This window comes from Balaenoptera acutorostrata, chromosome 14 (genome assembly GCF_949987535.1).
Source record: "Balaenoptera acutorostrata chromosome 14, mBalAcu1.1, whole genome shotgun sequence".
NCBI lineage: Eukaryota > Metazoa > Chordata > Mammalia > Artiodactyla > Balaenopteridae > Balaenoptera > Balaenoptera acutorostrata.
The window spans coordinates 25,715,198-25,727,120 of NC_080077.1; the positions used below are offsets into that span (position 1 = coordinate 25,715,198).

The window sequence follows — 11,923 nt, forward strand, 5'->3', positions numbered from 1 at the left end:
TAGCCCCTACACACAATATATATAATGGTAGAACAGGAAAAGGATAACTACAATAAATATTCCCATTTGTAAAGGAGAAGAACGATATATAAAAGAGTTAATCCATAGCAATTCTGAGATCCTGCTGTAGAAGGCTGGAACCCAGTTATCATTTTTAGTCTCAAACAATCACATTCTCTTTTGTACCGTGTAGGTAACTCCTTTGACAACACGGCTTTCTCAATATCTATCTCAAGTTATTTGATTCCAGGCAGTGCTAAGTGCCACAATTGTTTAGAGACTTGTCTCTCTCTCTCTCTCTCAATTTAATTGCAAGTAGTTTGAGCCTATCAGACTTTCCTTAGGAAGAGCCAAACCCTAGGTTTCCCCTCTTTGAGATATTTTCCCAGCGTGAAAGTATTTGCTGGGTACCACCTTATTCCATTCAGAGATCCTAACAATGGTGTGACAACCATACTCTTCTTGACTTGGTCTTTGCCACTAGGCACAGTTTTAAGCAGACTTTTTTGCTCAAAGGACTTCTCTGTTGCTTCTTAACTAGCTGAACATGTGAATCAGTTGCACCTTCCAAGCTTGCAGAACCCTGAGTTTTTTGGTTGTCTCTGAATTCCTTTTCATTCTTGCTTGCAAACCAGCCAAATATTTTCTGAGCTCCTTTAATTCTTGTAGTAACTTGGCAAATACAGCCAGTAGAAATGAACACATTCTAATAACAGTCATTTTCTACCTCTCTGTATAAAGTACAAGCTCATTAGGTATGTAATATGCCTTTTAAGCTATTCTAGACTATACTTTTATACATTTTTTTGGGTAACATGGATTGCTGACTGTCCAAGTCTCCAATAACAATTTCATGCTGCCAGACTGGATGTTAATGTCACATAATTTGGAATGTATTGATGTTGGTATGGCAGCACCCTACTCCTGGAACCAATATTTGTATCTACCAAACATTTAAGAAATAACAAACTTATTCCAGAGGATAGAAAAAGTGGGAATTATTTCCAGGTCCTTCTATGAAGTCAGCATAACCTTAACACCAAAACCCAACAAGAATCTTATAAGAGAGGAATATTACAGGTTTATTACCATAAACATAGGTCCAAAAATCCTAGTCAAAATATTAGAACACCAAACCCAGCAATGTATTAAAAATGTTAATATATCACCAGCAAGTTGGAATGTAAATTTGATTTGATATTACAAAATCAATGCACTTCTCATCAGTAATAAAACAAAGGAGAAAATCATGAAAATCTCAGTAGATACAAAAAGTGCATTTGATAAGATTCAACACCCATTTGTAACAAAAAAAAAATCTTACCAACCTAGAACTAGAAGAAACTTCCTAATCCAAATTAGGACATATTATAAGAAACTAGCAAACATTAAACTTAATAGTAAAATGTTGAAACTTTCCTTATAATTGCCACTACCATCTTTATTCAATATTGTTCTAGAGTTCTGTCCAATGTAATAAAGCAAGAAAATTAAATTATAATCATTGAAAAGGAAAAAACTGTCATTATTTATTAGTGGCATAATTGTATGTAGAAAATACTGAAGAATTTACAGGTAAATTGTCAGATTTAATGCATGTTTAGGAAGGTTGCTATACACAAGGTCAACATAAAAAATCTGTATTTCTGTATACTAACAACAAATTTTTATTAAAAAACAATATGTCATTTATAATAACTTTTAAAAATCCAATTTAAATCAGAGGTACAAATGTTCCGCATAGAATACTAAAAATTTTATCAAGAGAAATTTTTAAAGATCTAAGTAAGAGTAACGTCTATATAGATGTTAGTTGTACCAAATTAACCTATTAATCAAAACCCAGCAGTGGGGTGGGGTGTGTGTGTGCACGTGTGTGTGTGTGTTTGACAAATTAATTATGAAATGTGTATGAAAGTGCAAAGGGTCAAGAACAGCAAAGACAACTTTAAAAAGAATAAAGTAATAAGACTTACTCTACATGGTATCAGGACTTATTTACTATAAAGTTAGTGTAAATATAGCATGAGATATTGGCATAAGAATAGACAAATAAACCAGTTGAGTCCAGAAACAGACTCACAAATATATCTCACTAGATTTATGACACTAGTGGCACTGCAGAATAGTAGGAAAGGAAGATTCTAGTCAGCAACACATGGAGTAGAACCACTGCGTTCCGTTGGGCCCAGCTGATCCTCACAATCATAATAGTAAAAGATTGTTTTAAGCCACTAGATTTTGGAGCGTCTTGTTATTCAGCAAGAAAAACTGATAGAAAAAATTCATACCAGAAAGTAGAGTATTGCCATAACATAACTTAAAGCATATGGCAATGATGTCGAAAAAGAGCAGCAAGTGGAAATTGGAAAGGTGGTGAGGAGACTGTCAGTGGAGCCTAGAAGAACAGTGAAGTTGCTAAGAAAGGCTAGAAAAAGGATCACCTGTGTTATGTAGCAGTGGAATGTTTAGTAACACTGTTGCCTGCATTAATGTGGACAATAGGAAATCTATCAAGGAATGTGCAGACCTGGCTAAAGAGATTCCAAGCAGGATACAGAAAGTTCTGACTGGCTTCTTAGCTGAATATGACACAATAAGAGAGACATGAACTGACCTGAAAATCTATTTAGTTTTTTAGCAGAATCTAGCAGAAATAAAGAATATCTAGTACAGTATCCCCAGCCAGCAAAAAGCCTCAAAGTAATAAATGGCTTCATTTCAAAGACCTCCTTGATAAGGTCTTTGAAAGGTTTAAGGTGGTGTGTCTCACAGACCCTCTCATTTAGAAAATAAAAGAGTTCCTAAAAGTCTTAGAGACTTTGTCCCACAGCACCCTGATTCATATCCCAAGGCAGCCAGGGGCCTATCTCAAAGGGATTTGTGGATGCAGCTTTTGTTGAAGAGAATGGATTATAATAAGATACACAGAAAGCCCACAAAATTGTCAAGAAGATTGTTCTGGTGAAAGCATGACCAGCTTGAAATAAAAGGGACTGAGAAGGCCTGCAATAGTCTCTGAGCCTCCAACTTTCTACAGGTAAGAAGCAGGCTGAGAAAGCTTTGCAGCTGCAACCACAGGTAATTTCTTATTGAAAAAGATGGGTGACTCAGAGGACAGAGCCAAGAGTCAGTAGTGCAGAGCCAAGAGAAGCTGAGAACAATGGATTAGGAGACTACTCCCAGGGAGTAGACCTGGACCATAATCAAGGAAGTATCAGGACAACTGGTCTGGCTGAATTTCAGAATTGCTATGTACCAGCAACTGCCATGTGACTTCTGTTTCCTGCCTTTGTGAATAGGAAAGACTGCTGTGGTTACCCTTTTTGTGTTTCGCTAGTGTAATCTAGGTGTCTGGGAGACAGCTACATTCACAGGTCTCCAGTTCAAGAGGAGCGACAGACAAGGAGCCTCACTTGCAATTGGACCTGATGCAGATCACAAGAGACTGGACTTCTAGACTGATACCATAATTGGATGAGACTTTGGGTGTCTTGGGATGGGGTAAATGTATTCTGCTTGTGAAAGGCATGTGAATTGTTGTGACCAGAGGATGCAACGTGGTATACTGTCTGTACATATGGCCAGGAATGATTGCTCCCATCCAGTTCTCCCATCAAGAAGTGGAGTCTTATTGCCCTTCCTCCCCACACATCTGCACTAGCACTGCCTTGTTATAACCAATAGGATGTTATGGAAGTGATGATATATGACTTCTGGTCCTGGGCTTTAAGACTTGCAGTTTCTCTTTTTGCACTCTTGAGATCTAGCTGCCAGGTAAATAAGCTTGGGCTAGATTACTGAGTGAGGTGAGACCACATGGAAAGACAGAGGTTGAACCAGCCCCCAACTATTTCAGCCACCCCAGTCAGAGCACCAGATGTGTGAATGAAGCCGTCTCGGGTATTCCAGTTCCAGCTGAGCTCTCGGGTAAATGCAACCAAGTGAATGACCCCAGCCTACAACAGCAAGTGGAACTGCCCAGAGGAACTGTGAACCCACAGAATTGTGAAAAACAACGATTCCTGTTTCAGATTTGGGGATGGTTTGTTATCCAGCACAGACTGACTAAGTTGTGTGTTGGTGAGCATCCAGAACTCTCATATATAGCTGGTCAAAGTGTAAATTAGTATAAGTACTTTGAAAAACGGGCATTATTTCCTAAAGATGAACATATGCATACACTTGACCCAACAGAAAAACATGCACATGTGGACCAAATATATCCACAAGAATGTTCTTAGCTGCTTTGGATAGCTCCAAACTGGATACAACCCAAGCATCCAACAACAGTTGAATAGATAAATATACTGTCATGTATTCATGCAATAGCGTGCTACAGGTCAATGGACAGGCTGCTGCTACACACAACAATATGCGTGAGTCACACACCTAGGACATTAAACAAAGGAAGCTGGAAACAAAATAATACCTTTTGCATGGTTTTATTTATACAAAGTTCTACGCTCTAGTGGTTGAAGTCAGGATAGTGGTTACCTTTGGGGAGGAAAGAGAAGGTAATGACTAGAAGGGATATGAGAGGGGATTCTGGGGTGCTGGTATTGATCTAGGGGTGGGAGCCTGGGTGAGTTCACTTTGTCATTCATCGAGTATTACACTTATAACTTGCGTATTTTTCTATATCTTCTATTTTGATTAAGAAGTTTTAAAACAACATCAAATACTACTAAGTACCTAGAAAAAGTAAAAGTACAACTTTATAAAGATAGAAAACTTTACTGAAAAACAATTTTTAGAGACCTAAATCAATGGAGAGAGATGTTTAGAGATATGTATTAGAGATTCAGAAAAATGAAGAGACTAATTCTCTCAAATTGATCTACAGATTCAATGCAATCTCAAAAAAATCCCAAAGTGATATTGTGTGTGTGTAACTTGAAAAGCTGATTCTAAAATATTTATGGAAATTTACAAGGCTAAAGTAGTCCAGACAGTCTGGAAGAGCAAGAGAGGGAGATGTGTTTCTAGATATCAAGACTTATTATAGGGGAGGAGGGATAAATTGGGAGTTTGGGATTAACATATACACATTAACTGAATCACTTTGCAATACACCTGAAACTAACACAACTTTGTAGATCAACTGTACTTCAATAAAAACAAACAAACAAAAAAACAGGGATATATTGTATAGCACAGGGAATTACAACCATTACCTTGTAATAACTTTTAATGGAGTATAATCTGTAAAACTATTGAATCACTATGCTATATACCTGAAACTAATATAATATTGTAAATCAACTATACTTCAATAAACAATTAATGTAGAAAAACTTATTATAAAGCTGCACTAATAAGATGCCATGGTATTAGAATGGGGACAAACAACTAATCAGGGGAGCAGAAGAGAAGGGTCCAAAATAGACTCATGTATACATGGGCACTTCTTAGATTTCAAATCAAAGAGGAAGAGAGAGATTTTTCCATTTATAGAAAACAGAGTATCTATTTAAAAAAGAGAAAAGCAAGTGGAACACTTTCTCATACTGTACCACACGCACATCAATATCTGGAGGCTTTTTATATATAAAATCAATTACCCATGGCTTGTGAGTGTCCAGAAGACAAAATTAAGAACAATGGATGAGGTCAGAGAGATGGATTTTGGCTCAGTGTAAGTGGGAAAACAATCACTTCAGCAGCATTAGCTGTCTTGAGAGGTTATGTCCATTACAGAAGATATTAAAACACAAATTGGATGACTGCTTCCACTGAAATTCTAGCTGAGATTCAAGCATCAGAAATGTCTAAGTTTCTAAGCAACCCTCTGTTGCTATAAATACCAAGAAGAGAGGGAACAATGTGAATTTCTTCAGCCTGGAGTAGCTGAAGAAATTTTATTGGCAAGTCAGAAGAATCTGAGAATAAGCCAAACACTGGTGGTGCCTCTACGCTTATTACACTTCAATGAGACAGAAGCACATTTTAAAAATGAATATCTCGGAAAGGCATGTACCATATTAGGAACAGTTTTAGAAATATTACAGAGGGGCTGCATGACATGGTGAGCACCAAATTTGAATTCCTGCTCTGATCCCCCCAAATTGAAGCCTTAGGGACTTTGCTGGTGGTCCAGTGGTTAAGACTCCACACTTCCACTGCAGGGGGCATGGGTTTGATCCCTGGTCTGGGAACTAAGATCCCACATGCCGCACGGCCAAAAACAAACAAGCAAACAAAAAACCTCAACCTCCCCCCCAAAATTAAAGCTTTACAAGTAATTTCATCTCTGAGCCTCAGTCTCCTCACGTGTGAAGCAAGGCAGTGATGTGTCTTGGCAAACTACAGTACAATAATGTTCAGATAAAAACCTCATGGCAATGTGGAAAATTAAATACCTCCCTCTGAATCAACATTAAATCAAAACAAATCCTTAGTTTCATAAGATGCCCAGCTGTTGTTATGTGAAATCTCTCCAAGAGCCAACGTAAGGGATTTTTATTTAGCAAGTTCTCAAAATTGGTATTATCCTCTGTGGTAAGGTATTACTGAGTTACAAAATGAGCGGAACATTACAGAAAGAATAGTTGCTATCTCTGCTGGTGGGCTTCAATATGTGAGTACAGTACATCATATATAGATATAAACATAGACACAGATACAAATTCCCACAGGATTATATTCATTCTCTTAGATGAATATCTTACTTTATTGACTAGTTATTTGATCCAGGGAGAGACAGCATGCTGGCAATCACTACTTCTTTAAATGGAATGATTTCTTTTCATAGTCCAGCATTTAAAATCTCTCCAGGGACTTCCTTGGTGGCACAGTGGTTAAGAATCTGCCTGCCAATGCAGGGGACACGGGTTCGATCCCTGGTCCAGGAAGATCCCACATGCCGAGGAGCAGCTAAGCCCGTGCGCCACAGCTACTAAGCCTGCGCTCTAGAGCCTGCCAGCCATAACTACTGAAGCCCGTGCACCTAGAGCCCGTGCTCCTCAACAAGAGAAGCCACCACAGTGAGAAGCCCGTGCACCACAACGAAGAGTAGCCTCCACTCACCACAACTATAGAAAGCCCATGTGCAGCAACAAAGACCTAACGCAGCCAAAAGTTTAAAAAATAAAAATAAAAATAAAATAATTTTAAAAAATCCTTTCAGCCTCTAAACAAAACTCTTTTTTAAAAAAAACAAAAACAAAACTCTCCAAATAGTAGCTCCATAAGATATTAATAGGTATTTCCCAGAAAAACAGCATCTGTGGTTAAATATGCCTGGAAATGATTGATTGAACAAAATTAAAACTGTTTCTTTTTTGTAGGATGTTTTGCAAATTTAGTATATTGATGTTCACAGTCAATCTCCAAGAGAAGGAGGTAATATGTAGCATATCTCTTGTTCATTTTTAAAGGAGCCTATCATGAAGTGTATTAGTTGTCTAATGTGGGTATCAGAGTGGGTATCTAGTGCTGTGTAACAAATAGTCCCAAAACGTAGTTGCTTTAAAAAAGCATTTATTCTCTCACAGTTTCTGTGAGTCAGGGGTCAAGCATGGCTTAACTAGGTCCTCTGGTTCAGGGTCTCTCACAACCCAAGTGTCAGCTGGGGCTTTTGTCAGCCCAAAGCTGAACTGGGGAAGGATCCACTTCCAAGCTCGGGTAGAGGGTTGTCAGCAAGATTCAGTTCCTCACAGACTGAGGAACAAGGGCCTCAGTTCCTTGCAGGCTGGAGGCTCCCCTCCCAGGTGGGCTTCTCCACCACTTAGCTCACAAAACGGCAGCTGGCTTCCACCCAAGTAAGCAAGCGAGAGGGCAAGAGAGGGCAGGCAAGATGGAAGCTAGGGTCTGTAACAAAATCTCAGAAGTGATACACCATTGCTTTTTTTTTTTTTTTTTAATTTATTTATTATCACCATTGCTTTTTGATTCATCAGAGCAGGGGTCAGCAAACATGGTCAGCAGGCCATATTTGGCCCACTGCCCATTTTTGTAAATAGTTTTATTGAAAGACAGCTAATCATATTTATTTACATATTGTCTGTGGTTGCTTTTCAGTACAACAGCAGAATTGAGTAATTGGGAAAGAAACCATATGGCTCACAGAGCAAAAAAAAAATTCCTACCTGGCCCTTTACAGAAAAAGTTTGGCAAACCCTGCATTAGAAACAAGTCTAGCCTCCACTTGAGGGGAGGAGATTCAAAAGGGCATGAATACCAGGAAGCTGGGGTCGTTGGGAGTCATTTTAGAAGCTGCCTACTTCGTAGTGCCTGACAACAGGTAGGGACTTGGCAAGTAGTTGCTGAGTGAGTAAATGAATACTTGTTCACATCCACCAATTTTCTAAATTCAAGGGCTGAAAGAAAAGTTGCTAGCCAAGAAAAAGCCAAATTCCTTCACCGATTATTAGGATTTGACAACTGCATCACAACTGTAACAACTTATCAACTTGTGTGATCTTCTTATTAGTAATTTCCATCATTATGTCAAGTGAGCTAGATGGCAAAATAAGCTTAGAATTGAATTCATATGTAGATCGGACAGATTATTCTTTCACAACATCAGCAAATTGGAAGAAAGCGTACGTATTTGAGATGAGAACTCACTCTGGGGGCAAGAATATTTATTGTGAATTATGTTTACAATAGGACGGCTACAGTATCTTCTAATACCAAGAGAGACTCAAAACCTAAATGTACAAAATCAAATTCTCATCCATTTTTTTCATCTTTTCTCGATGTGCTTTCTCCAAAAGCCAAAATACTGTACCACAAAGTTCTTCCTTGATCATTTAGGATCTCTCTTGTTCTAGTACAAAGTAGCGTGTCATTCTTGGAAGAGGAAATGTCCCGCTGCTGCTTTGCTTACAGCCTAGTTTTCCACTGAATTGAAACTCCAGTGTGGGTGACACAAACTGGAGAACTATTTCTTACCTCACTCTGTAAAACAAGGGCTCTAAATATTTCTAAAGTTTGGTGCAAAAAGGGAATAAAATAGGAGACCCCAATCTGTGGCTCTTCTCATGTGTTACTGGATCCAACAACACATTAAGTAACAAAATCAAAGTGGGGAGGGGGACATGGAATAAAGGCTATATTTAACATCCTACATTTTTGTGAGTAGCTACTCTGACTGGCACAGTGCTAGTAAGTCTCTTTCCCATACATGAGCTCATTTATTTCTCACATTCATCCTGGGAGTTTGATTACAGATGAAAAGAACAGGGTAAAGAAAATCATCCAAGGTCACACAGGTAGTAACTGGTATACAGTTTAAAGGTTATACTGGATTTTTCCTAACATGTGAGTATAACTTGAATTGGATGTATGACTGGTATGGGTTAATTTGGAAATATACTTTCTATCCCGTGACTTATTATTCTTTATAACTGACATATCAGTGAGAAACTCAGCAATCGACACTTGCACCTCCATGCTTAGGGAGAAAAAGGAAGGTGGGAGGTGGCGGGTGGTGCCTGTTGTGTGACAACCAAAGCCAGGCTAAGGGGTGAGAGGGCTGGACAGCTGCCAGCCCATACAGAGAGCTAAATCATCACTGGCATAAATCAGAACCGTGTTGTCATTAACTATGTCTCCACAGGTGATTGGTTACACAGCTGGAGGAATGTAAATTACTCGGGTCCTACTCCACTGTGCAAGACACTGACTTGGAGTGGAAACTGGAAACAAAACATTGTTCCCTGGCACAGAGGTACCTACATTTGAGTACTTTGGCAATTCACATTGCAAGTTGTACAATGATTTATTTATTTTCTAAAAGTTAATTCCTTAAATATGCCTCCTCAGAGGTTGTGTGGTTCTAAGGATTGCAGAAAAGAACTGGTATACAGGAAAAGTGAGTGTGATTTGTGAAAAAATAGAAATGAAAGATAATTCCAGTTAAGTAAAATGTCCTATATCCAGGGCATGTAAAAACATGCCATTTTGAACATAAACTGGTATATAATTTTTATTAAATGCACAAATAAATAATAAATAATGAAAGTAATAGCATGTTTTGAGGCACAGGAGGAGTTTTGTGAGCCAAAACTGGACATAATCAAATGCTGGATTTGCTCACAGATATAGAAGTTTAAAGCTATAACATTAAAACTATAACAAGAAGTGACTGTGCTATTTAAATTCATTCAAGAAGAATAATCAATTATTGTTGTTCTAAAACTTCCAAGTCCCAACCCCTACTTTCTTTCACGTAAATAATGGTTTTTAGAGCATGATTTTTGAGGTTCCTATGATGCACAAATGTCAAGATGGGCCTGAAAACAATTACACGGGTTGTGCTGCACTTGAATACGTGTGTTGTTAGGATATTCTGTTCTGATACATGGCAAGGCTGATTAATAAGCAGAGCATGAGTCCTTTTAAAAAGATAAAATATAAGTATCACAATTTTAACTAAGATTTGATCTTATTGATCTATAGATGACCATAACCCTATTCATCAAATCTTAGCATATTAACTTTTCAGAGCTATACAGTTCTAACCACGAACTGTATTCGCAGTAGATTCTTTGTCTTTCTCTTTCACTACCTGCCCCCCATCCCTCTCACTCCCCCCCTCACGTGACCCCACTTTTCGGACTCCGGCAGGAGGAAGAGGGTGAGAACTGCCCGAAGGAGGGAGGGAGTCGTTGTGAGCCAGCTCAGAATCCTATGAAGATCAGTGTTTCCCAAACTGCTCAATAACTTGACTTCATCTGTAACTCAAATGCGTGCTCTGCAGGAGATAAGAGTTTACTGGCCACAGCCCAATTCAAACCTGACCCTAGGCAGGGACAGTGGTGTTTCTCCCCAGCGCCACTTCAGTGCTCTGGTTCTCCAAGGTCACCGAAGGGGAGCCAGCGAGGGCGCTGCTTTGGGTCTTCCCGAGGCTGCACCGGGAACTAAACCGCCCGGGAGCTGGGCCCCCATGGCCCCAAGCAAAAGCTGTGCAGCCCAGAAGGCAAGCGCTTTACCTCCGAGAGGTGGCGGAGAGTCCCGGCTCCGGGCGGCTGCCTCCTCTTTGGACCGTGTGGAGCTGCGAGAGAAGGACCCCGGCCGCAGCTGGGGGTGGGGGGGCAGGTGCTGGGCCGGCAGCCCACCGTCTCCATAGAGACCGACCACACGGCCCCGCCCTCCCCTGCGGGCCGGCAGCTCCCGGCACCAGCACCCACACAGGGTTCCAGAGCGGCTGGAGGGACCGCGTGACCGACTCCGCCTTCCCGGCTGGAGGGCCCAGAAGCCGGGCAGACCAAGACCCGAGCGCTCGCGCCCTGCCGGCCAACGCCCCCTCCTTAAGGGCTGCACCGGATTCCGGCCCGGGCGGCGTTCCCGCTTCTTTGTCACCCTTCAGGGAGTCTGCGGTGGGATCCCGGGCATCACTGTAGTTCCAGAAGCCTCTGAAGACACGGAGCAGTGGGGCCAGACCCCGACAGGAGACTTGGATACAGAAGCCAACGTTTGCTTGCTCTCAAAGAAAGCCTGCAATTTTAAGGCTGTGTAATGGAAAAGGTGGGGTTTCTTATCTTCAGCAAATCCTCAGAATATTTTAATACTTATTGCCAACTTTCACATTATACAGGAGGTACCAAAGCCAAAGCAACATCCTTCTTAATTAATTTCTAATGGTTCTGGTCAAAATGCCTTTAAGTATTTATTGTGAAGCCTGGAAGTTTTTTTCATTTATATGTAGATGAATAGTTACCACCAGAGAAAGATGTTCACAACATGAAAAGCAGGTTAGAAAAGCATATGAATAGTACTACCTAATTTTTGTAAATAAACGTTTGTCTAAGAAGTCTGGAAGTATGTAAACAAATGTTAAGTGGTTTGCTCTGGTAGTACTTTTAAAAAATCAATTAAAAAATTTCTACAATAAATATGCAACATCTGTATAATAAACAATAAATTTTATTCTGATCCAAGCACCTAATTTTTTCCCCCTGTTGCCTTTAACATG

General features: G+C 39.9%; 1 protein-coding gene across 1 annotated transcript in view; it reads right to left on the reverse strand.

The window, feature by feature from the left end:
- The window catches only part of ECT2L (epithelial cell transforming 2 like), a 73,420-nt gene extending 62,276 nt beyond the window's left edge, over positions 1-11,144 (reverse strand). The window contains 1 exon segment of the mRNA XM_057528197.1: positions 10,941-11,144. The gene's annotated coding sequence lies outside the window, so the exon portion shown is untranslated.
- Positions 11,145-11,923: the final 779 nt, after the last annotated feature.